Below are 26,370 nucleotides of genomic sequence, written 5' to 3' on the forward strand. Positions count from 1 at the left end.
AACAAAATTCCCAGGATATTACAGGACTCTGGAGAAGCCCTTATTAGGACAGTAGGGTCAGGTAGAAAAATTCAGCTCAAGTCTTCTTCAGGTAAACTTCAGCATACTTCACCAGAGGTTCATCTTGCTGAGAATGACTAGGAGGAGGAAAGTGATGTGTAGGAGTCACAGCTCAGCCTTTCACTGGATGGTAGTGGCAGCAACATAGGCCCTCTCTTGGAAAGAACCTTCCAAAGTGTCCATGTCTTATCTTTTATATGTGACTGCAAAAAATTTGAGATGGATTTTTGGTTTGTTTGTTCAGAGTGGAAGATATTGATATCTCCTCCATCATTTACCCTGCTTCTCTATTTCCACACGTTTATTTGTCTAAATTTATGTTACTTCTTAGAGAAAAAAAGCAGATATAGAAAGTCACCGCATCATATTTTGATATCATTCGTTGTTGCCAGTATGAAGGAAAAAGCAGCAGAAAATTAAACTCACCTTTACCATCACATACACTTCTTTCTGCCTGTAATTAAACTTGACAACAAGTGGTTCTATAACTCACTTATAGCCTTTTAGATTGATCATTCTTTCACAGTAGAGCTTGTAGTCCCTTTTCTAAGGAAGAATCAAATCCTTTTATCTCTTTGCTCTAAAGATGCTCAGGCCTGAACCTTTTCTGAGGTATGGCTTGTATCTGCAGTACAGCTATTCCAGTGGTGCCAGAGCCAACCTTTTCGAATCATGAAATTGCATTATGCTACAAAGCTTATGGTGAGGCTCAATCTGATCTCTTCACTGAGGAAAACTGTGTAAGCAGCTAAGCCTCCGAACATGCCCACATACCATCTGAGCTTCACAGTTAGCTTTTCAAAGTAATTTTTTTAACTGCCTCTTATTCTTTCAGGGGTGAAGGAAACAGTCTATACAGTTTCTTTGCAGTTCTAGAGCTCTCTATGAAATTTCAAAAATGATCATACAAGCTGAATGTCTTTTAAAAACTGAGGGTATTGCTAGGTTAAAATGCTCCCAAACTCTACCTTTAGTCATTTTAGGGAGAAAAATATGCTCCGTTTTAAAATTATTCTCAAGATGATCTTTTTTCCTCATGGTCTCAGAATTTGATTTAATCATCTCCTAGGTTCTTAGTTCCAGGTTAGTATATCTACTAGTAAAAAGAATATATATATATATATATAGAGAGAATATATATATTTCTAGTCATGTATATATATATGACTAGTAGATAGTATTCTGGCTATATATATATATATAAATATTGTATATACATTTACAAGAAGGATGAAACCTTAGCCATACTGAGTCAATAGTCTAACATTTCTTGTTAAGTTTGTTGAAAAAAAATCTTTACCCCAAATGTTGGGCTTCAAAAAGGGTATAGTCTGGTTCTGATATCAGCCATGGTTACTGATGACCGTTATAAATTGCCCTCATATTCTTCATGAAGATATTTCATGATTCAGACATGAGTGAGACTGAGTAGGATTTCCCACTTTCCCACCAAGACCGAAAGCTGAGCATTGAAATAAAGTCTAAATGGCATTTCTATAATGAGATCTTCTGCCTCCATTTTAAATTTTATGTCTAGTACTTCTCCTTTAACTCTTCCATGTTCAAAATTTGCAGCAGCTATGTACTGAGCAAGGTTACTGACTCAGAAAGATACACTGAGCATAGCACATCCACACAAGCACTGGATGGTGTTTCTGTGCAACACATATAGGCTGATTTTGTAGAAGTGGCTGCTTCTGTGTCCCTTGTTTATTACTGAGGCAGCATCATAACCACTATGATCAGGTGATGAACATATTTTAGTTGCTAGGTTGTCCTTCTCTCAGCTTGCAATAAGGCACCACTGTTATGACAATGGAAACAAAGCAAGTTTCTTATTGAGGGATGGTGTTACAATTTTTAAAACTAATATCTTTTTCAGGTATCTGACAAATTCACTATGCAGAAGGGTTGCAGCACAGGAAGAGTCAGCCAGCAAAGCTTTAAAATTACCGTTTATTTAAAAGAAGGCAGGAAATCCATGAAACTGCATCACACTGACACCTACGAAGTCTACTTCCTTCTGACATTATGTTCTTAAAAATAATTCTTTTGTTTGCATTAATTGCTGCCTCTGGCAATCATTTAACTTCCTTTATTCTTCAATAATCTTTCTGCCGTTTTCACAGAAGGTATTTGCTGGTGTCGCTTTCTCCTCCTCTGTTCTAACTTTGGTCATCCATTTTCATCTGGGAACTGAAAGATTAAGGAAAAGTTTCAATTTAGAAGTGTGTTCTCATCTTGGCCTTTCTTTTCCTGTAAGTACTTTTTTCTTCCACTGGCTAGCATTTTCTTTATAATATCATACTCACTCTCAGGTAGTGTCTGCAGTTTGTTTGTCATATGTACTGTCACTGCTAGGACTCTGGGTTTTATTTTTGTAGGTGGAAAGCATTTCTTTGGGGAATAGCATTCTCATTCAAAATATTTAACCTTCCTTTCTCTCTTTCCTTTTTCCTCATGTTGTTGTTGTTGTTGTTATTATTTTCTGCCTGGAGAATTTGAGCTCTCCCCATCCTTCTGTCCCCTATCTTGACATTTGCACAGTTCTGAAACTGCATTCTGGCTATTACTCAAGCTATTCCCTGTGAGTTCCTTCCTGTCACTCTTGCTTTTGTTTTGTACAAGGAAACCTTCTGGTACTGTGTGTACAAACACCTCTTTTCTTCTGTAGTCATTGCATTCTCATTCCTTTAGCTGAGGTCTCCTGTAATACATGCCTACTGCTGCCCACCTCCCTTTCAACCAACACTTTCATTATTTTCTCACATTGCTCTTCCCCGGAATATGGTTTCAGAACAAAATTCCATTGTGCTTTTATTTTCAGGCTGCATTCTGTCCAGTTTTGTCTTGTACACCCTCTATAGCAATGCATGATTGAGTAGAATATTTCTAACGAAAATTGCTGTTAGTGTTATAACACTAGGATCAGGTCTCATAACTCTGAAACTGGGGTTATGCTGGATTCCAAATCTTTTGTTTAAAGGTAACAATTCTTCTTTTTCTTTTCTGTGAATAACAAACCATCTAGCCATAGTAATTTAGATACCATCTACAGCATATTCTTTCTGGTTCCCATATTTTCATCTTCATTTTTTCTGTTTACATAGGAGTGCAATGTAAGTATGTAGTGGTTCTTTTTATTGCTGGGTTGAAAAATAAGAAATAGAGAACATAACTATGTATCTCAAAGCTAAAATAAAATCCTCCCCAGTTATTGCTGTCCCCAATAGGGAATTTCTTCCAAGTTCCACATTTTCAGCCCTTTGTTAATCTCTTCATTTGACTTTACATTTTTCAATTTTGGTATTATTTTTCCCTCCTATTCCCCAGTTCTTAACTTGAACAGATGGCTTTTCCTCCTTTGCTATTCCTCCTTTGCTATTTGTCTCCTTCCACTTTAGTCACTTCTCTCTATAAAACTGATATATTTCAAGCTAGGATACATTATTTTCCTGTCTTGTCTAGCTCTATCTTTACCATGATGGGGCCTGTTTAATGTCTCTTTTAAGGGGGCACCAGGTAACCTCAAACCTAGCTAGGGAACCTATATCATCAGGGTCTGTGGGGAGAAGGTGCAACATTTTTTCCTTTGTCAGCACAGCACAATAAAAAGAGGTTGTGTTATACATTGACTGAATTTTAAATGTGCTAAAAAATTAAGCATATCATCTTAAGATCTAATCGAGGACTCACACATCACATAGAAGGCAACAGCTGGTAGAACTGAATTTTCACAGGTAATTCAATTCTATTTTTCTTGTTGTCTTCATGCTGAAGGCAATTCACCTTTACAAACTGGAACCTAAAAATTTTTCATGTCTAGGCTATGGAAAACAAGTTCTGGGGCAAGGTGTGCTATAGCTGAGCTTTGATTTACCTTCCGTATCTGTTAGCTCCTGGGGGTAGCCACCTCTACAGAGTAACTTCCTGCTGCATGTTGTTTTCTAAATCTGGGACTTTTTCACAGCATTAAGTAGGCTTTTCAAATGAGATATTTTTATGTAGGGAAGTACATCCTGATATCTGTTTACTTGTGTTTCAAATAATAGTATTAAACTGCCTCTACAGTGCATGTAAATTCCCAAATACCAGTTTATAACTGCATGGAAGTATCATCACTGCTACAGTTTTTCACTTCTCATTAAATCCAAACCATGCTTACACATGCAGGAGCTTACTTCCAAAGAGATTTGTAGGGCTCATTTATGGATTCAGGTTAAAAATCAGTGTCATAGGCTGTTGTCGTTTAGGTCTGGCAGGCAGCTCAGTACCACACAGTCATTCACTGACTCTCACCAAGTGATATGGGGGAGAGAATCAGAAGGGTACAAGTACAATAATTCATGGGTCAAGATGGAGTTTACTATGTAAAGAAAAAGCTGTGCATACAGGAGAAGCAAAACAAGGAATTAATCTGCTACTTCCATCAGCAGGCAGGTGTTCAGCCACTTCCAGGAATGTGGGGTTCATCATTTGTCACGGTTTCTTGGGAAGACAAACACCATTACTCCAAATGTCCTCCTCTTTCTCTTTCTGTACTTAAATTTTATTGGTGAGCATAGCACCATTTGGCATGGGTTATGACTTTGGTCAGTTTGGGCTGGTTGTCCTGGCTGTATCCACTTACAGCTCCTTGTGCACCCCTAGCCCGTTTGCAGGCAGAGCAGCAAAGGAAGCAGGAAAGGCCTTGGCCCTGTGCAGCCGCTGCTCTGCAACAACTAAAACATAAGTGTGCTATCACCACTGCACTAATTTCATCAGCAATCACAAACACAATTTCATACAAGCCTCTGTGAAGAAAATTAACACTATCCCAGTCAAAACCATGATGTAGGCTGAAAATGTAGGTCTTCAGAGATGCAACAATTAAGTGAGTGCTTATAATTTCATTGGAATGAAAACAGTGCAAAGAATTCTAGTGTTATTTTTGAAGTAAACAATCCTTTCTTATCCAGTTATTGTTTGTTTCCTTCTCATTATGTAGTTGGTACATCATATACCTTGTAAAAATGCCCAAAAATACTTCAGTGTATTTGGATTTCTTTTGGGAAGTGTGTCTGCATGCTTCACTGGATCCTGAAATTTAAAGGGCTTGCTTAATTTAAGACTTAGTTCAACCCATTAAATGATGTTGAAAAGCATCCATTTGTCCATTACAATAAAAATATCACTACACGAATCAGCAAACACTAACACCTTTAAATCCCCCTATATTAAAACTACATGAATATTTACATTTATTCCTAGTAATTTCAGTATCTCCTGAGCAATAATGGGATTGCTGACAATTTATTAACCTGTCAGGGTAAATTAGTACATATCTAAGACTTTTCAGAGTGCCTTTGCAATTTCTTGAGGTTTCAATTTCTAAAATATAAGATGAAATTGTGATCACGTATCATTACTGATGACTCTTGGATCACAGTTGGTAGGAAGGATGGATGGAGGGGGGATCAGGTAGTCATTCTTAAATTTTCTTGCAGTTGGCTGTCCGTTTAATTGCTGCCTTCCTCTGGTCAACATTTAAATGAAAAGAATAAAATATTACTTCTCTATACAGACTCTGAGGAAAAGTGAGGAAAATCTTCCATTAGAGTGTGAAGGAACTTTTAATACTATTTTGTAATTTTTAGGATCTTTAAGTTTTTCAGCAAGAAGTGTTTTTAATCTCAAAAACAAGCAAGTGATCTACACAAAGCTGAAAGGAGAATATTTTCAGTATCTTTGCATCCAACCACTAAAATCTGTCAGCTGTTTTCTTGGATCTCTTTATCCCAAGCATGTGACCTTTGTAGCTTAACATGAATGTGCAGCTACTTTCTCTTTGAACAACAAATTTGACTTCAGGCTACGGTGCAGTGCTCAAAAGCCAGGAGCTGCTAAGAACATTTGCAACTAAAATGGAAACAGCCTGTCCATCATCTCCTTGTTGCAGGGAGCTCTCATTTCAAATTCAAAAGTCCTGTGTACACACAAACATTTCCCAGCTGAACAAGGGGAAAATTTATGAACAGATACAGCTTTGTGCAAGTTTGCTCACCATTCTTAGCTGTGTGTGGCCAAGCCTGGGTAAGGGACCTTGACTTCGGGGCTAGCACTGGTCATAGTTGCACCACAATAAGCTGTCTGAATACTCTGGGAAAAAGCCAGCGCTTTCTGGCCTTACCAAAGCACACATCAGTATGTTCTGTACTCAGTTGCTTTTACATTGAAATAGTTTGTTTGTATTAAAATAGCAATATTTTTTTCCTGGATTTTAAGGTGAATTACTTTCTCTCTGATATGACAGAGTTAAGTTGGGGATCCATCCTCTCATAACATCTCATACTGATGTGACTTTCTAGTGTTTAGTATTAAACTGCATGGACATAAACACAGTGTTCCAATTCAATGTAAACAATCAAGGCCTTCAATTATAAAGAACTATGAGAAAGTCTGACCAGAGATATTTAAGGGAAAATGCATAAAAACAGCTGTGGAATCTTCCAACATATCTAAACTTGTAGGTAATTAAATTCAGAAACTGTTGGAATTCTTTAGAAGTTAGGTAGTTGGGGAATATAAAATTTTTCTCTTGTAATGCATTGATTACTATGGTATTTCAGCAACATGTGAAGAAATCAGCCCCTATGTAAATCAGCCAAGATGCTCCAGGGCTTCTTTAGAAAGAAATCTTCAGTCTTGTTGGTACAAGGTATAGCAAAAAGAGACTACTGAAAGCCATAATCTTCTCTTTGGCATTGCAAATGAGAAGTCAGGTATCTGAATTTATCTGTACTGGTCAATGACAAGGTAAGCTCAATTGCTAAATAGGTGTGCTTATGAGAGGTAGAGCCCATCTTTCTCATTTCAACTCAAAAAGCGAAGTGATGGGAAGAGCCAAATTTTACGCAGTGGCATGAAACATAAACACTACCTTCCCCAGAACTGCTACTGCTGATAAACCAGCACCTAAATATAGCTGGAAAGAAAGAAGCGTTTTCATCATCAGGTTTTCCTGGGCCCAAGCAATTCCAGTCTGCTATAAACGAGGGTAAAATCTACTGATTCAAACCTTTGTTTTTATTTTTTTTGTGGAAGCTACCGTAATTAGATACACATGCTTAACTGTGTACCCAGGTGGCCAAGAAGGCCAACAGCATCCTGGCCTGCTTTAGAAATAGCGTGGCCAGCAGGAGCAGAGGTAATCATCCCCCTGTACTCAGCACTGGTGAGGTTGCACCTCAGGTATTGTATTTAGTTTGGGGCCTCTCATTACAAGAAAGACATTGAGGTCCTGGATTGTATCCAGAGAAGGGAAACAAGACTGATGAGAGGTCTGGAGCCCTAGTCTTATGAGGAGTAGCAGAGGGAGCTGGGCTTGTTTATCCTGGAGAAGACAAGGCTCAGGGGAGACCTCATTACACTCTGCAGCTTACTGAAGGGAGTTTGTGATGAGGAAGGTCTTGGCCTCTTCTCCCAGGCAGCGAACAGGACCCGAGGAGATTGCCACAAGTTGTACCAGAAGAGGTTTAGATTAGACATAAGGAAAAACTTTTTCTCTCAGAGAGTGGTCAGGCATTGGAATGGCTGCCCAAGGAGGTGGTGGAGTCACCGTCCCTGGCAGTGTTCAAGAGGCTTTAGTTTAGTTTAGTTGCTGTGGTAGTAATGATGATGGAAGGAAGGTTGGTCTAGATGATCTTGTAGGTCCTTTCCAACCTCATTATTCTATGATTCTATGATTCTATGATTTTATGATTCTGTGATTCTATGATTCTAATTCAGAAATCTTTATGTGAGATCTCATTCTAGTTTTGATGGAACTCAGGTAAAGTTTATTCTTGTGCAAACTCAGCCTATCCCAATTTTTCCTTTTTCTCCAGTTCTCTTCTTAATAGTGCATAATAATTAATTATGTTCCTTGAAAATAAATTTGAGTGTAGCAGAAAATGTTCATATTCTAGTTTTACTTTTATAATGTGTAGACTTGAATTCAGATAATTAATAATTTAAATTGTACAGAAAAAAAATCTACTTGAACTCTAGACTCATAGACTCAGTGTTAAGAAAATATTTCACTAAGAGAGAAAAGATTAACTTTTTTAGATGAACTTAAGAGGTCATCAGCAATATCTTCACTAACTTTAGAAGAACATCAGTGAGCCTGTTACTCTAGAGCATGAAAAGTATCATTACATTCTGGGTAAGGCCATAATCATTAGCAGACAATAATCAAAATGTAGGAAAGAAAGATAGGTGAAAGGTGTGATCAGGAGTAAACACCATATAGAACTAATGTCCTGGACAAAACTTGTTGCTCTTCTTTCTGCTTTGCCTTATTCTTCTGGAGTTGTGGTTGTAAGACAAACTATTACGTAAGGCAGTATTAGAAGACTTTCATTATTCTACTAGAGCAGACAGTCTGGGTTATTTCTCACACTATTTCTTCCAGAGACAGGAATAAGGAACATTGTGCTAAAAGCACAGAGAAGAAGAAGAGAACAATTTGTATTTAGCCTTCTTTTCCAATTTTCCTTTATGATAACTTCGAACAGGAGTTTCCTGTGATGAAAAGCTTTATACGTTTTAGCTGCCAATGCCAAAGGGAAATGTTGTATTCTGCAATCAATAGCACTTTGCAGTATAAATCATTATATATAAGTGAAGCTCTTCTGAACTATGAAAATATAGGATATAGGATATATATATATTTTTTCTTTTGAAGAGAGAAGACACTGTTGCAGGTATCCTGGTTGCTAAGATTCCTCATGTTTTATTCATGTGTCCTTCAGGATCAGGGTGGACACTGGCAGAAAGTACTGATTGAAACTATGCATTGATTTCCTGTGTCAGGGGAGTATATGGGCCATGGGGTGCTGGCAGGATTGGGATGGTGTGTACCCAACAGACTGAAAGAGCCATGTCCTCTCTGGCTGGGTGCAGTCCCATCACCTTCCAACAACAGGAGCAGAATGAAACCATAGCTGAGAACCCCAGAGAGCTGCGGGCTGGTGATGACCAGATGAGGCTGTGGTGGCAAGACCATTTCTGGGTGCTCTGGGTGCAACCAGGCTGTGAGCCAGGGGTCTCAGTTACTGGGACACCTGGCCAGGCACAGTCATGGTTATAACACAGCTGCGTTATAGCTCAGATGGAGGTCAAAGGTGACAGTCACAGATAACAGCGGCTTCTAAGGGAGGAAGGAGCTGCCCCTGCTGAGACTTCTTCTAATTTTCTTCATAACAGCTTTCAAATCCAGCAGCTGTATTTCCTCTAAGTTGGCTCTGAACCCAAGCAGCCAAATCCCTGGGAACAGGGGGATGAACATTTAGCCTTGACACTGCCTGTTTGCATGATGCTGTAAAAACAGAGGTCAAATCAAACAAAATACTGATAGCAAGTCAGACCAGAGTTGCTAGTGGCTCAATTTTCTGTGTCTGATAAAAGACATCGACTTTCAAGAATACAAGGACAGTACATTCATATAGCAGTGCTTCTCCAGGGATTTGTCCAATCTTCTCTTGATCTCCTAAACATCTCTAGCATTCCTGGAGCTCATTCGTTTATTCAGCTTTATCAAAAGTCTGGAATTTTTTTTGATGTCTTTGCCTTTGTCCTAAAGCTGTGTATATCAGAATCTCCTAACTCTCCTGCTACATGCCAAAGGCTCTGTTTTGGCTGGTTCCACTCTGAAGAAACCTCTTACACAAACCTATGCATTATCAAGCTCCAAGTTGGCTGACAAAGATGGGGATGTGAACTTTACTCCCCGAATATCTTGAAAAAGATGTGAACTAAATGGTTTTCTGGACAGAATGTAATTCTTGAGGGATTCCTCTTGCATGAACTCGACTACTGCTCTCTTCAAAATAGGTAAACTTTGCTTCTATAAATTTATCTTGTAAGGAATTTCACCAGTGAACAACACATAGGTAATGAACTCCCTCCTGTTTTGAAGCTTGCTCCTGCAAGACTTTGTCATGGCAATTTATTCTAACAGTAAAAGGACTCAATGTTTAATCTCTGTGCCTTCTTCATTTTTCCTGTTGCTTTATGGACCCTTATCTTAATTGCCCAGGGTTTTTCCCCCAATCCACATGAAAGAGTGCTACTTCACATAATCACTATCTCTATGGAAGGTTGTCCATGCTTGTAATTATCCCTTTCATCAGCTTATTCAATTCTTCCATGGCCTTTTTAAAAAGGGGAGCCAGAATGACTCAACTTAATTTGTAAGGGAACTCTAATTCCTTATGGTGGTATAACAATATTCTCTATTTTGTTCTCATTTTCATTACTAATGATGATAAACACTTCATACATTTCATACCTATGATCTTTCTCCTGAGTGCTGCTAATAGTCAGCTCAGAAGTTAACTTCTTCCCCTTGTGTACTGCTTTACAGAAATCTATACTGAATTCCATTTGATTTTTCATTATCTAGTCTTTAAAGCACCTCTACAGGTTTTCACTATCATTCTCTATAATTCCTACTCAGTATCAGTTCATGCTGTCAGCAGAATTTCTCAATTCACTGCTTATGTATGTCCTTACTGTATTGATTAGCACATGCTCCCGATACAATTTTTTCTAGATTTTAATAATCTTGATCTGTTCTATTTTCACACTACTTTCTGTTTCCTGGCTTTTAAACAAATAGTTGTCATGAAATGTCATGACCAATTAGTTTCTTGAAAAGGCACTATAGATGGATTTTCTGAAGAACAAAGGCAACAAAAATGCCACCATAAAACAAACAAACAAACAAACAAATACATCAACCAAAAAACCAACAAAATCCTTCAGAAAGCCATGTAGCTGATATCAGCTGGATATACATGTTGATTGTGCAGAACTTGTGCACATTTTGCTAGACAGACCATGTAAGAAGTCCTGTTATTTTTTCCCCAGGTACATCTTTATCCACATATTCTTTAATTCTGTTCTTTATTACACTTTATTATCCTGCCTGACACAGGCATGACCAGAGTTCCCTTCTGAAACCTGTTTAAAAATCTAACATCCTGTTTGCTGCCTTTCAGTCCTCAGATGCAAGGTCTAATAAACAAGAGATTACAAACTACATAATTTTATTTTTTTCTGCTCTTTGCTTCATTTCCTTTATAATTTTGGAATAAATATCTTTTAGTTTTGCTTATTCTGTTGTTTTTTGTCCTATGGTATCTTCTGTGGTTTGTTATTTAAGTTGTATTCTCTGAATTGCTAACAATGAAGACTCCAGTGTGGAAACCTCTCAATTTTATTCCACAATTGGCCCCTCCCTTGATTCTGCTATAGACCTCTGCCAGAATGAATCTTTACCTAGCAAAAACAAAACAAAACTATTTTCTAATTAGGTCAGGGTAAAAGTCTTTGAAATGTCCCCCCAGTGGGACCACTATAGAGTGGTTAACTTGTTGCAACGTTTCTGCTCTCTAGTTTAGATTCCGTGTAACCTTTTGTGCTTTCTCTTCGAAGCATAAAGTTTGAGTTCATACTTAATCTGATCATAAAAAATGAGAACTGAATGTTTTTTAGTTGGAGCAGCTGTGCTGCAAGGCAATAAATTTTGGTTGCAACAAGCTTATTGTGCCTGATGCCTAATTGCATCATAAGAAAAAAGTGTGATATCTTGTAGTTTTATCAATTATGGTGTTTTACACTAGTGTACAGGTCTGGATGTTTTAGAATTGTTGTCCAGAAAGGCAGAATTTTGCCTCTAAAAAGCACTGCCTAAACTGTCAACAACTGGTCTAGAAAAATTATAGTAAAAATGATCTTTTCCTTTCTGTATTTTGCACTCAGTCTTTGGAACTTCAGAGAAATTATTCCATTCTACATCCTTCCCCAGCTTCCACAAATCCTTTTCATTAATCCTTTAACAGTTTCACATCAGAACAGTAATGAACCTTGCTTGTACTGCAGTGTCCTGCTGATCTGCCAAGCTGCACTTCTTGGACTCTGTAGACCACGGCTACCAGATGCAGCCAACTTGAAGCATCAACGAGATGTTGATATTCTCTGTATGAGCAACACCAACAGTCATTTCAGGCTTCACTGGAGCATATCAGGAGGAACTTCCAGTTTGGGCAGTGTTTACTAATTTCTTTTTTACAGCATATGCAGTTGTGTCAGGCACCTTGAGCAGCAGACCCACAGTTCCAGGCATTCGTTCCCTACCTTTTGTCCTCTCTCAGACACTGAAGTTTTCTTACTATTTCTAACCTTCATTAAGCTCTTGAATTGTCCTTGAGATTACAAAATGATTGGTTGCATACTGTCTTAGTTATGCAAATAACTGATTGCATGAAAATAGAATATGACTATCTGGCAATTGGAGGACTCTCCTGATGAAGGCTGTCTTTGAGTTTTGAACAAGTAATTGACAGCCTGAGTGTGAAATACATCCTCTTTCATTAGTAATTCATTGAATTCACAAAATACATTTTTTGTAAGTATTATTTGTATTGCATATGAACCTGTATTTGTCAAATAAAACTGGATAGGAAGTTCGAAACTTTAGTAACCATATCTCTATTTAATAAAAACACAATGTATTATACAGTAAACTTCAATTAATAACAATATAATATTTCCCCCTTCTGATTTCTGCTCAGTGTACAAGGCTGTGAGAAAATGACCACTTTTTACCACCTTTATCACTAGCCTTCAGCGTACCATATACTTTGTTTGCTGTGCATTCAGAGCCAAGCCTGTCCTGAGTAAATAATTATTTCTGTGTGGGCTCCACTGCTGATAATAACATTTCTATGTACTTGACAAATATTACTTAATTTACTGTCCAATGGCCTCTGGGAGATTGAGGTATGCTACTGACGTTTCACAGGTAGAGGATTAAAGCCACATAGTACTTTGGGTTATGTGTGTGTACACATATGTATCCAGGTAATCTGAGTGACTGCTTTGAATGTAGATAGATAGAATTTTCCAGAAACTCCCTATTGGATGCAGAAGCATTTCTCTGGTGGTCTGAGGAAACTGCCATGCTTCCTTAGTACTATGCAGCCTGGGCTGTAGAGGCTACAATGTAGAGAAAGGCTGTGCAAGTGCTTGCTCAGCACCTTCTACATCCCCATCAGCATCAAGGCTCGGGTGCACAGAAATGGGTGAGCACAAATCGCACTCAGTACAAGTACTTACATTGCCTTCTGGCATGGCACTGGTCTTCATTCCAAAGGTTTGCTCAGGGCTTTGCTCTGTGCAGGCCAAAGGATAGGGCTCATTACTCTTCCTGTTTGCGTGGTGAATATGGGGTTGCAGAGACAGAAAACAACAACAAAAGCAAGGGTGGAAAAAATACAAATAAAAAAAAAAAGCAGATACATAGATAGTCAAGCACAGCAAGGTCTCATAACAGAAGAAAAACTCTGTGGAAGGTTTACTGGCTGGAAGTCTTGGAGATGAGATCAGGGAGATGATCTTTAGCTGCTTGACTTCTTTGACACTGAAGGAAGAAGGATATTGCACATTTCTGTGCCTCAGCTGGCCAGGATCAATGACACCTGACCCCTACCAACACACCTTCTTTTTAAGGTGAATTCTTCATACTCCTGGTTTTGTTTTCTCTGGTTAGACACATACTCTTGCATTTGGAAGACTAACATTTTTAGCCAAGCTCCTGCTGAACTCTTATATTCACAGGGCACTCAGCACACCTACAAGGAGATTTTGATGTTGTCAAATGACATACAGAATAGTTTTTTGCTCTAACGGTGCTTTTCAAGATCATTTTTGTTTACTTGTTATTTATTTTTTTCCAAAATTCCCTCATATGGAGTCATCCTTTCCACGTAAGGTGGGATTCCATACAGCACTGATTTTTCCTAACCTATGATGGGAAACAGATGTTTTGTTCTTTTAAACAGTCACCAAAGAGGTGAGAGATCCACAGTTTGTAGTTACTGGGTTATGGCACTTTTCACTTCCATCTTGGCAAATGACTCTGCTCTGGTGATGCCCAGCTCTGCCTCATTTCTCCCACTTCCCACGCCCTTTTGGCCTGTCCCTGTTTGCTCTGTTGATGTCATTCAGGAAGATGAGGGGTGCATTCATGTTGATGTTTTAGTTTGGATCAGGAAAGCACTTATCAAGTGACTGTCCCATGAATCTCCTCTTACCATGGTTTGTTTGCAGTGCAGATCTGTTTGGTATGTGCCGGCTAGATTCCTTGTGGAGGAAATTAAACTGTAACATGCTCAAACAGCCTAATGCAAAGTGTGCATACAGTCAACAGGAGTAGTTAAGAGACAATCTGAAATATTTTCTTCCCTTCCAATAGTTCTTCTGTCACTATTGTGCCACGATACTTGTGAGCTCCTTTTCCTGACCTTCCTGTTGTCTTACATTATTAGATACATTTCTTCCCTCAAAATGAGAAAGCAAGTTTTTGATACCATGTTTATATCGATTAGGCAACACAATCCATTGATTCAGTGTTATTACATCACTGGAATTTGTATCCTGCAAAATTAATGCTATTTCACAGATTAGAACTATGGTCTAGACTGCTGTTAGTCTCACATCTATATTGAATAAATAAGACAAAGTAAGAACTGATGTGTTCTCAGTAAGAAAAGGCTTTTCTGGTAACAAAAGCTTGGAAATAAAATAACATACGTGAGTTGTTCTGACTTTGGTAATTAGGATGTGTGATTTCTCATACAATAATTTTATAAATTGTGCAGAAAGACTTCACAGGTACAGTCGGTTGGTCAGTGTGTTGCAGGAGATACCTGATGTTTTTACTTACACAGTTAATTAGGAAAAAAAGATAGAAACCAGCCCTCCTTTGCATTCTAATTTACTTAGTTTCCTTACCTTTCCCTTCCTCCATCAATTTGCCTTCTTTTTCCCATGAGGACTCACTATATAATTTCCCATTCCTTTCTTTCCTTTTTTTTTTCCTATCTGTTTCTGCAATGCAGCCTTTTGTTTTGCTGTCCTTGGGCCCCTCTCATGTTCAGTTTGATTATGGGATTCTTTTAGAGTTTAATTTGGAACATAGCATGCGTGTTGTCCTTCAGGCTTTGTCAAGCAAGTAACCCTGCTTCTCATTCCCTGACAATTAACCATTTTACCTTTCAAAAACACACCAGCCATGGCAGGCTGAGAAATCTCTTGCATAGCAGATAAATACTGTTGTACATATAGTACTAAGTTCTGCAAGATAAACACATTCAGATCTTAAGACCCCATACAAAGATCCTGTTACAGGTATATGTACCCTATAAAATTAGTACACAATACAATTTACTTTTTAGTGAAAATTATTTCTTAGCAGGAAACATCTGCAGTTGATTAGCTGACTTAGTTTCAAAAAGATGGTTGTTATCTTCCTGAAAATATCACTGTGATCACATCTGACTGAGAAATTCAGCCTCTTTCACAAAAAATGTATTTTTCTATGTTTATTTCTCGACATTTTTCTGTTTAAGAGAAGAGATATCACTTCAAAGATTTAAAAGTGAGAAAGTAAGATTTTTAATATTAAAAATAATCTGATTCCTGTTCAAGTGTTCTGACTTACTCATGGTACATCTGTCTATTGGTGGAAGTATCCTGAGTTACAACGTGCACAGTTCTTTCAATACTCGTACTGTAATTCTGTATTGAATAAAACAGTTGTTGTAACCAGAAATTAATTTGTTTGCATCACAAACAATAATCTGTAATAGAATGTTTTAAACAGGCATATTTTCTTGGTCAGTCTAGAAATTCTATAATCAGTTTTTTGATTTTTCTTAAACTACAGCAGCATCTTCCTTGTTCTTTACAATTTGAATCCAAAGCAGCACAATATATTGATCTATTCTGTGGGTAGAATTCTTAATTCCAGTCCAGCTTTAGGCAATTCAATATGGATTTGAAAAAGATGTTCAGCTGCCCATATCATTTGGCAGAAGCTGTCTAAACTGTGAAAGTGGGGGCTAAATGCAGACATTTTGAGCTGTTTCAACCTCTCCTTGACTCGACATATCCATCCATTATGAATCCCTTGGGCCAGACCCTCACTAAGCTAAACTGGCAAATTTTCCCCAGGTTCATTGCTCCTGTGCTGACTTGTATCAGCTGGACCTGACACTATTTTCTTATTAAGTGAACAAAAGTAACAGGAGCATGCCTGCAGGACTCAGAATTGAAATGCATTTTCTGTAAGTACTGCTTGGCCTTGGCAATGGAAGCCCTTGGTACACTGTGTAGGCACAGTCACAGGGGAGAGGGAATTATGGTAATGTATCTGCAGCTGTTAGCTATTCTCCATTTGAAGAAGAGGGAACTAGCTGTGCTGATTGAAGTGGAGGAATGAGGAGCCATGCTGCTTGATCCTGGGCCTGCTGTGTAACAGCATCAGTGCCCATAAGGTTCTGAAATTCTCTTCTTCCTACTGATGACCTGGCTTTCTCATGACAAATTCCAGATATTTCACAGGGAAGTCCATTGCAGGAGCTGTGGAAAGGCTTATGCAAGGGAGAATCATACGATCATTAAGACTGAAAAAGACCACTAAGATCATTTAGTCCAACCACTGACCCACTGTGCTCCCTACCCCATGTTCCTCAGTACCACACCTACATATTTATTGAACCTATCCAGGTATGGTGACACCACCCTCCCTCCCCCTGGGCAACCTGTGCCAATACCTCACCCTCTTTCTGATAAGTTTTTCCTAATATCCAACTTGAACCTTCCCCAGCAGAACTTAAGGCCTTTCCCTCTCATCCTATCCCTGATTCCTGGAAGGAGAGACCAAAACCACCCGCACCACAGCCTCCTTTTAGGCAATTATAGAGAGAAATAAGGTCTCTTCTCCAGACTGAACAATCCCAGCTCCTTCAGCCACTCCACATAATACCCGTGCTCCATATCATTCACCAGCTTTGTCATCCTTCTCTGGACATGCTCCAAAATAGTAATAGCAATAGTAATAGTAATAGTAATAGTAATAGTAATAGTAATAGTAATAGTAATAGTAATAGTAATAGTAATAGTAATATGGTGCGTTCCAAGGTATCATACCTCACGTGTATCTGTACTGTGCCTCTCTCCTGTCTCCTCTAAAACCCGCAGAAGCAGGAATCACTGACCAGAAATAGTTTTGTAGATGTTGATTAAAGAACTCAGTGTATACGACTCAGAGCAAAGTCCCTCTGGAAGGGACATTTTTGATACCTGGGATGCATTCTCTCATATGATGTGGGAAATAAGCAAGCAAATCACCAGGTATTTTCATGATGGATGCCAGATTTTTGGTTCTTCTAATCCAGTGTGAAATTAGTTTGTTGGTGCCTAATCCATATTAAACAATAATAAATTCCCAGGCACAGCTCTAATACCACCAAGAAGGGCTCTTGGCTGTATTCAACTTATCTGGAAAAGCTAGAAATGCTACTGCTTCTGAGAGACTTAAAATAAGATTCTCATCCTTACAAGCCTTCCTTTTTCTGTATCCTGAGCATGCTACTTGTAGCATGAAATATGCAGCCTATGTAATGCTAGAGCTCAGGCGTACCTTTCAACTAGGGAATCTTCTTGTTTCTGAGCCTGAAAAACCAACAGAAGAGTGGAAACAAATGGTATTAGTTTGTAAATGTATTGTTGCATTTAGCCATGATTGTGTACTTGATGTAAGTATAAGATCCTGCTTAGCACTGATAGTGAATAAGAGATCTCTCAGAAGACAAAAAGGAATGTTTCACAAGTGGCACAAAGGCCTGTTAACTAGGAGTTTAAAAGATTTTAATTGCTGGGGGAAAAAACAGCAGTGTTTAGAAATGCTGACTGATTTTATTGGCTGATTGCTCCAGAAATGACCAGCATGATACTCTTTTTATGTGCTGACTGGCCGTTTTGAACTCGCCTCTGCTGACTGCATTGAGCTCAGTTTCAAATCTCTCTTAATCCTGCAATGAACCTTTAATAAAGCTGGATTGACTTTAAATCAGTACTTAGAAACATTAATTAAAATAAAACAGGAGGAACCGAAAGATCAAATGATCCATTGTGGTGGTGGTGGTGGTGTTTAAATCAAAGCTCTCTTCTCCACCCCTCTCCAGAAGAAAGCAAGCCTTTGAAGGCTGCAGCTGTCTGACTTTCAACATGGTTTTTAGGCTGGCCTTAGGTTTTAATTACTTTTGCTGTTTTTGGTTGGCATTTTCTCTATTTTGGAAGAGTTGTTTGAGACACTTCTTTTTACCCCTCCCTTTGGGATAAACCGGGACAGATTGCCATGAATAGTGTGGGCGGGCATGACTAGCCTGCTCAGCCCTGCTGCTGTCTAACAGGGAGCAGAGTCTCCTGTAGAGGCTGGAAATGGCTCTAGAAAGTTCTGTTTCCTGAGCCAAATTATAATAGCTAGCATATCCACTGCTACAGCTCTGGCATTTTTATTTTTAATTTTTATTTTACTTTCCATGTGACCCTCCAGCAGTTTCTTTGTACCCTTTCCCACTACCAGCCAGCAGTGAGCTTCTGCAGACAATGAAGCTTGTATAGCACAGCGCTGCACTCCCCGTTGTTCTGCTCTGCTGTGCCTCAGGCCTGCAGGGATTCTCAGCGATGGCAGAAGGAAGAGCGACTTGAAAAGAAATGTTAGCCTCTCTAAGGACTGATATTAATTACATGATATGCTTACACTTCAGGAGCTAGTTCAGGGACACCTGAGCCTGCTATTTCATAAGTGAATGATCTCATCAGTTGTTCTTAAAGCAGTTGATCTTTATTCTTTGTGTTGTGCACTTCCTTAATAAGTGTATTGCTTTTTTCTTTTTTCTTCTTTTTTTTTTCTTTTTCTTTTTTTCTTTTTTTCTTTTTTTTTTTCTTTCATACAGTTAAGAATGTGAGAAGTCTATCAGCTGTGGGAAAGAGAAACCTAATAATCAGCAGCTAAAGCAATGCCTTAAGCGTCTTTTATCTGCTGGATCTGCAGACTTTAAAATGTTTGCTAGTAGTACTGAAAGTGGAAGAAGAGGGGCTGAACATTTCTTCCAGCCTCAGACAGATAGGAAGGCATGGATCTGTCTTCCAGGAAGGTGACATAAAGCTAACATAAAATGTGTGGTGTCAGACACAGGTAAGGCAGTTCTCTGAGGTGGAAAATGAAAGATGTTTAACTTATGGTTGCTGTATTTGGGTTGGTTCTGAGTCATGTAGCCTGAAGCCCTGCAGGGTTCCACTTAGCATCTGTATCCCCCCTCTCCAGAAACTTGTGGCCCAGCTTTCAGGAAACCTACAAGGGCAAATTCTCATAGCCTGCGCTGAGTTTTGAGAGTTACCACTGTGTCAGATGACACTGGAGCCTAGAAGATATCATGTAGAAATTAGTGCTATAGTGGCATGTCCTAGGCATGGACATGGCTTGTGTTGGACCACTTGTAAAGTAACACAGCTTTTAGCCTGTCTTACCATCCTAAGACACAGCTAAAGACAAACTATCTTGTCTGGAAAAGAGGAGGCTCGGGGGAGACCTTACAGCTTTCTACAGTTGTAGAAAGTTACCTGAAAGGAGGTTGTAGTGAGGTGGGGGTCAGCCTCTTTTCCCAGATAGCAGCAATGGGACTAGAGGGAATGGCATTATGCTGTGGTGGCAGCCTTCAGGTTGGATGTTAGGAAAAATTTCTTCTCAGAAAGAGGAATGAGGCATTGGAACAGGATGCCCAAGGAGGTGGTGGCTCAGGGTCCCTGGAGGTGTTCAAGAAGTGTGTAGATGTGATACTGAGGGACATGAGATAGTGGGCACAGTGGGGATGGGTTGGTGTTTGGACTAACTGTTCATAGCAGTCTTTTCCAACCTTAGTGATTCTATGATTCTGTGAAATCAATCAGTCTGGGATGGTCATGTTGCACAGGAAATACACTGTAGGGAAGGCTGTGAAGTGAGAAATACTTTAATACTTTAATATGCTCTTACTGGAGTGGGTAGAAGTTTTGTTGCTTATTTCAATGAGAGGATACTCTGCTTTTGTTCTCTGTAATATCTCACATCTGGGTTTATTTTTTGAGAGGAGGGAGGAAAAGGTTTGGAATGACAAGTAAATACGCAACTACTCATTTTCTTGGTTTAAGTGTAGTGCTTTTTCTATAGCATTGTGTTGCACTGGGCTGAGTAGGAGGAACGGAGTTGTCAAAAATAATCATGAGAAAAAGAAAGCAGAAAACTCAAAAATGCTGAGAGTGGCTGCAAGTTTAAAATATATGAATTCAAAAGGAATTACTTCTTACGTAGCAATGTGTTAGTTTCGCTATCGGGCTAGCTGATCTTGATGCGGTCTCACAGCATTAGTCATAGCATCTTGCTAGGCACCAGTCTGTTAGGTCTCATGTTACTGCGGTTAACTGCTTTGTGAGCTAACTCACCTAATAAGTTAATCTTTTTCTCTCTCTCTATCCCCTCTGCCCCATTTGAAACCACATCAGTATCACCGTTTATTTTGGGAGGTAAATCTTAAGTGTAAAAAGGAGATGACGAGAGCATTGGAGGATAGTCAGAGAAGGAAAAAAGGATGCAAAAGAGGTTTAAGTGATACCACCACTATTTCAGCAGAAGCAAATCAGTGCACATCTATTGCCCTGAAATAAATTTTGCAAATTTATACCTTTGGAAGATTTTGATTGCCTCCTATCATTTTGCTGCATGGCATGATTTTAAATTAGTTGGAAAATGCATTCCTTAAAAAGGTCATTGCAGTTCCAGAAGCTTTAATGACATGTATTTACATGTGAATAGAGAAACAAAAACAGAAATTAAACTACATTACTTTAATAAAAATAAGTGAAAATAACTTTCTGTCTTTAATTTAAATTTTTATGCTCTGTATTGGAAATAAATGAAGACAGCGATTTCAGAGAATTAGACATAAATGCCGTTATTATTATTATTATAAGAAAGTAGGTGGTGAATGATGGGCAGAGAATGTGTGGGAAGGGAAAGTTACTTCAAGAGCAAAAGTAAAAAAATAGAAAGGGAAGAAGCAACAAAATAAGAACAGAAGTGTCAAACTAAGTACTGCTTGTATACGGGTTGCTCCAAAAGTAATGTTTTCTATTTATTTCCATGGAAACTACAGCTGATACAAAGAGCACAATAACACTATTTGACAGCAAATTCTCAACTACGAAACACTATTTTTCAACATTATCACCACCATTAGCTGTGCATTTTTGCCAGCAATGAACAAAGGCCTGCATGCCACAATCATAAAATCTGTATCAGTGGAGGTGACACACTGTTTCACAGCTGCTATGACAGTATTGTTGCTAGGAAAATGTTGCCCATGCAGTCCATTTTTCATTGGCCCAAACAGATGGAAGTCAGAATGTGATAACTCTGAACTATACAGTGGGTGTGGTAGAACAGTCAAGCCAAGGTTGTCAGTTTGCCCCATGACTTTCAGACTGGTATATTGGAGTTATCTTGTTGCAAGAGAAAGGTTGTCTTCTTCAAAAAATTGTGGCTGTCAGGCAAAGTCCCCAGTGTCTGGAAAAAGGGAAAATCACTCTTATATTCCAGAAAGAGAGAAAAGAATACCCTGGGAACTACAGGTCTTTGAGCCTCACACCAGTGCCTGGAAGATCATGGAATGGATCCTCCTGGAAGAGGTGTTAAGGCACGTTCAAGACAAGGAGGTGACCCAAGACAGCCAACACAGCTTCACCAAGGGTGAAGAAGATTGTGTTTGACCAATCAAGTGGCCTTCTATGATGGAGCGATGGCTTTAGTGGACAAAGGGAGTGCAATTGATGTCTGCCTGGACTTCTGCAAGGCCTTTGACATGGTCCCACAACACATCTTTTATCTCTAAATTGGAGAGAGATGGGTTTGAAGGCTTGACTAAGTAGGTAAAGAACTGATTGGACGGCACAGCCAGAAGGTTGTTGGGAATGGCTCTCTATGTCCAGGTGGAGGCTAGTCAGGAGTGGTGTCCCCCACAGGTATGTCTTGGGTCCAGTGCTCTTCAACATCTTTAAACAGCAGGGTTGAGTGTACCCTCAACAAGTTTGCTGATAACACCAAACTGGGTGGTGCAATTGACACAGTAGAAGAAAGGGACGCCATTCCAGAGGAAGCAGGAGACGCACATAAAGTGAGCACATGAGAATCTATGAAGGAAGATTGAGGGAGTTGGTCTTGTTTAACTTGGGGAAAAGAAGGCTCCAGGGAGATCTCACTGTAGCCTTCCAGTTTGTGAAAGGAGCTTACAAGTAGGAACTGATTTTTTGCACAGTCTGATAGTGACAGAAGAAGGGGGAATGTCTTTAAAATAAAGAGGGTAGATCTAGATTAGACGTTAGGAAGACATTCTTTACTCAGAGGGTGGTGAAGCCATGGCAAAGGCTATTCACAGAGACTGCAGATACACCATCTCTGGAGACATTCAAGGTCAGGCTGGATGGGGCTCTGGACAGCCTGATATAGTGGTTTGCAACCCTGCCCATTGTAGGGGAGTCATTAGAGCTAGATGATTTTTATGATCCTCTCTAACCTAAGCCATTTTATGATTCTGTGATTCTTCTCTGTCTTGATTCTGGAAGCTCAGGCCTTCAGCTTAGTCAGTATTTCTATGTAGCTGTCAGAGTTGGTGGTTTGTCTGTATTCCAGGAAATACAGAAGGATCATGCCTTTCCTATCCCAGAAAACAGTGCACATCAATTTAGCTACTGGGAACTGAGTCTTGAACTTTTTCTTTAATTAGGAATTCACATGTCACCACTCCAAGGACTGCCATTTTAACTCTGGCCCATAGCAGTGATATCATGTCTCATCACCACTAATGATGTGATCTGGGAAACTCTCACCTTCAGCTTTATATTGGTGCAGTACGTCTTGACCAATATGCACAGTGTTCTTTCTGTTCCTGTGTGAGCATTTGTGGAACCCAACTCATGCAAACTTTGCGATATTCCAGCATTTCCAGTGCACTGAAGGCAATATTCAGTCAATTGTAAATGCTTCAAATGCCAATGCTGAATTGGTTTATTCTTGAGTTTCTTTAAAATGTGCACAGATTACAAGGCCTTAATGACAAGGTTGAACTGGGAGGACTAACTTATCCTTTGCCACTTTGCCTATCCCCAGTAGATCTATTCATTTGGAACAAATTGCACTGTTGAACTATATTTGTGTGATCCTTAGCACACTGAGTACCAATATGAGCAGTAGGTATCAGTAAGAACTGTCATCACTGGAAAAAAGTGGCCAAGCAAGGAAAAGATGGACTAGTTTGAACTGAACTTGAGCAGGCATGAGGATGGAGCTTTGGAAATCCAGTGTTAGCTTTTATTTTCACATCCTCTTCACTCACAAGCAAGTTCTTGGAATGCAGAGTCTGCTTACAAAAAAAGGCTTTTTTATTTGAATAACTTATATTTTTGAATTAAGGACCTCAGAGCCTTCTTTAGGATTTGACTTTTAAAATTTAAAAAGCACTTTGAAGAACAAAATGTACCTGTTAAATACTGAACATTAAACTTATTTTAGGCTTAAACACTGTCCATATGAGTAAACAGATTTTTATGCGATCACAATATATTTTTTATAGCATTATGCATTATTCCAGTCTCTTCCTTTGGATGAGGAGTGAAATAATCTATTTTTCATTTATTTGTGCTGTTGTTAGTGCAATTTTTACCAGCAAAAGATCGCTGGAGATTGTTTATGGAAGACTGTGATATTTGGTAGGTAAAGAAATCCTTATGGACATTCAACCCCCAGCTCTCCACTAATATATGAAAAAGTGCTAGAGAAAGCCAAAATATGATTTATGCTCTTAGAATTGCTTAGTAATCCTACTGTATCATTGCTTTGGTAGCAAGTGAAATCATTTTTTTGCTTGTTTTCTATTTTGTTGCAATGCTATGTGAACATATATATATGTGATGTTATTTTAGAAGCCAGAATTGATTGATGCATACCATGTTTAGATGGAAATGATTTTGAGGTGACACAGACCACTAAATAACATAACAACTTTCAGAACCTTCCAAAATCTGTTATCAAGTTGAGCATCTCAAGTCATTAGGAGACTAAGATAACACTTCTTCCATTCCCACTCTCTACCCACCACCTAGAGGCATGGTTAGTGAGAAGACTTAGCCAGAGGAAAAAGGTAAAGAGATTAAATCTGTCCTGCTTATCAGAGTTATGAGGTATAATGAAGGTATCTTCTGGGTTAGACCTGTGATGAAAAGAGTCTGATTTTCATTGTACAAATGAGATTTGAAAAAAAAAGAAACATTACAGTAGCTTTTCTTTTCTTTGATACCCATGAGCTGTGGTGTGTAACCCCAATACTTTATAAGCTGTGGGTAGCTTAAGGAATAAGCACTTGAAGCAAATTTAAGAATGCCTCTTTATTTCTATGATTAATTCTTAATTTTATGATTCTATGATTCTATGATTTGTCTCTAAATCTGACTATAAACAGACTTTCAAAGAGAAACTGCCAAATGTTGTCTGACCACACTTGTGTGAAACTCAGTTAATACCTACTGCAGGTATGATGAACCCCAAAAATAAAGCTTATCATTGTTCTCCTTTTCCTTGAAATCCTGCACCAATCCTGATGTGTTTTCTGCATTTCTAGCTTACTTTGCCTTATTCTGGGCCTTTGTGTACATATTTCTATTGTCTCCAGCTCTGAGAATTCTCAAAAATAATGTTGAAGTGAAATTCCTTGGGAAAATGCTTCCTGCCACCTTCACCTATAGCCTTCAAGAATCAGCCCATAAAACAAAAGGCAGAAATGAAAGTAGTGAGTTTTGTTTGTTTTCTTTTGCTCTTGTAAGTACTTTCCAATTAGTATAGTTACTTTAAACTGTAAAAATGCAGCCTCAGAAATACTTAGTGTCACAGAGAGCCTGCTATCTTAAACACATGTACATTCCTGTGCGTCTTTAGAGCAAGCAAATAAGACATCTGAAACTTACATTAGAAATAATCAGTTTTAGAGCCTGCCTTCTGGTTCTGGTCCCATCTATTTAGCCAGAATCTCTTTCTTCCCAGCTGCTATGAGTGGTGTTTCTTACCAGGCTGTGATGCTTCGGGACATGAATAGCCATCAATTATGCAGCATTACTCAGACTCCAGCTGAGCACACTGCGTCTTATGAAAGCAGGCAGAAAAGCATTTGGGCCAGAGTATCTTGATTCGTATGCATTATTCTTTATTTACATGAAGCACATGAGATAGGACTGTAATTCAGTGCTGAGTTATTGTCCGCAGAAGACAAAGGTCATGCCTCTTCCCTGCGCTTCTTTTCCTTTCATGTGGGGAATCAAGGGCCCTCTCCTGCTGCCCACACTTATTTACAAACCTCCAAGTTCTGAAGGTCTTTTCAGACTCTGAAAATACCTCTCCACTGTAATCCATCCTCTAGCACATTAACAAGTAAGTCCAAAGAAAACAAGGTTTTGATTAACCAGGAATCCTGTGGCTTTAAAAAAAATAATCGCCAAACCTGTGGTAATTTTAAGTTATGCTTATCTCTTTTGCATTTTATTTTCAACAAAATAGACATCCTAGTAAACAAGTATGTGAGATCACGTGTAGGCCACAGACATGTGAACCAGTTAACTCCAGGGAAACCGAGCTGCCCTGATTTTTGGAAAGCAGAAAAACTATCACATTACTTGAAAACAGCTAAGAGCTGCCCCTAATGAATGATTCAGGGCTGATTCTTGAGTGATCAAATGTCTCTCACCATGCAGCTTGTTTCTTTTGCAGGCTTGCAAATGCTCCCTTCCCTGCCACAGTACCTTTCTGCACCAAGCGTAAACATGCTGCATGGCCTTTTCAGTCATGTGGCCTTTGACTGACATGTCAGAATTTCTATAGCTGGCATTTTCATCCAAAAAGATAGAAACTGGTACAGCAACATCCAGAAAGAGCTCACTTTCAGTGCTTTACAGTCCTTTTGCTTGCAGGCTCTTGATCAGCATTCATTTATGTGGTTGTTTTTTTGGTGTTTTTTCTTCTTTCTGAAAACACCTGAAAGCTAAAGGGTCTGCTTTTGACTCTTGGCATGATTGCAGGGGGCTGCATGGTCCATGACAGCAAGAAGGTAGGAGGAAGAGGACTATTCCCTTTGTCCCTTGAGTGGGGAAATTACAGCAAAGGCAACAAAAATATTTGCCCAAAGTCATGTAGGAGGACTTAAACACTGACCATGAGAATGTTCTTTCTCCCAGTGTAATCTCTGCATTTTCCTGGGCTGAGCAGAAGCTTGGGAATTTGGGGAATTTTCCAGGCTACAGGAGATAAATGCCTGGAGTAGGCGTGGAAGTGGTAGCAGATCGTATCAGGAACCATTTTGT

At 39.0% G+C, this 26,370-nt stretch overlaps 1 long non-coding RNA gene across 1 annotated transcript; it reads right to left on the bottom strand.

The window, feature by feature from the left end:
• Window positions 1–25,398, bottom strand: LOC107309511. The gene is made up of 4 exons (XR_001553207.2): window positions 24,985–25,398; window positions 13,204–13,294; window positions 2,014–2,249; window positions 1–263 (listed from the first exon to the last, which is right to left on the bottom strand). It is a non-coding gene; the product is annotated as an uncharacterized LOC107309511 (long non-coding RNA).
• Between the last annotated feature and the right edge of the window lie 972 nt (window positions 25,399–26,370).

This window comes from Coturnix japonica, chromosome 2 (assembly GCF_001577835.2).
Source record: "Coturnix japonica isolate 7356 chromosome 2, Coturnix japonica 2.1, whole genome shotgun sequence".
Lineage (NCBI taxonomy): Eukaryota > Metazoa > Chordata > Aves > Galliformes > Phasianidae > Coturnix > Coturnix japonica.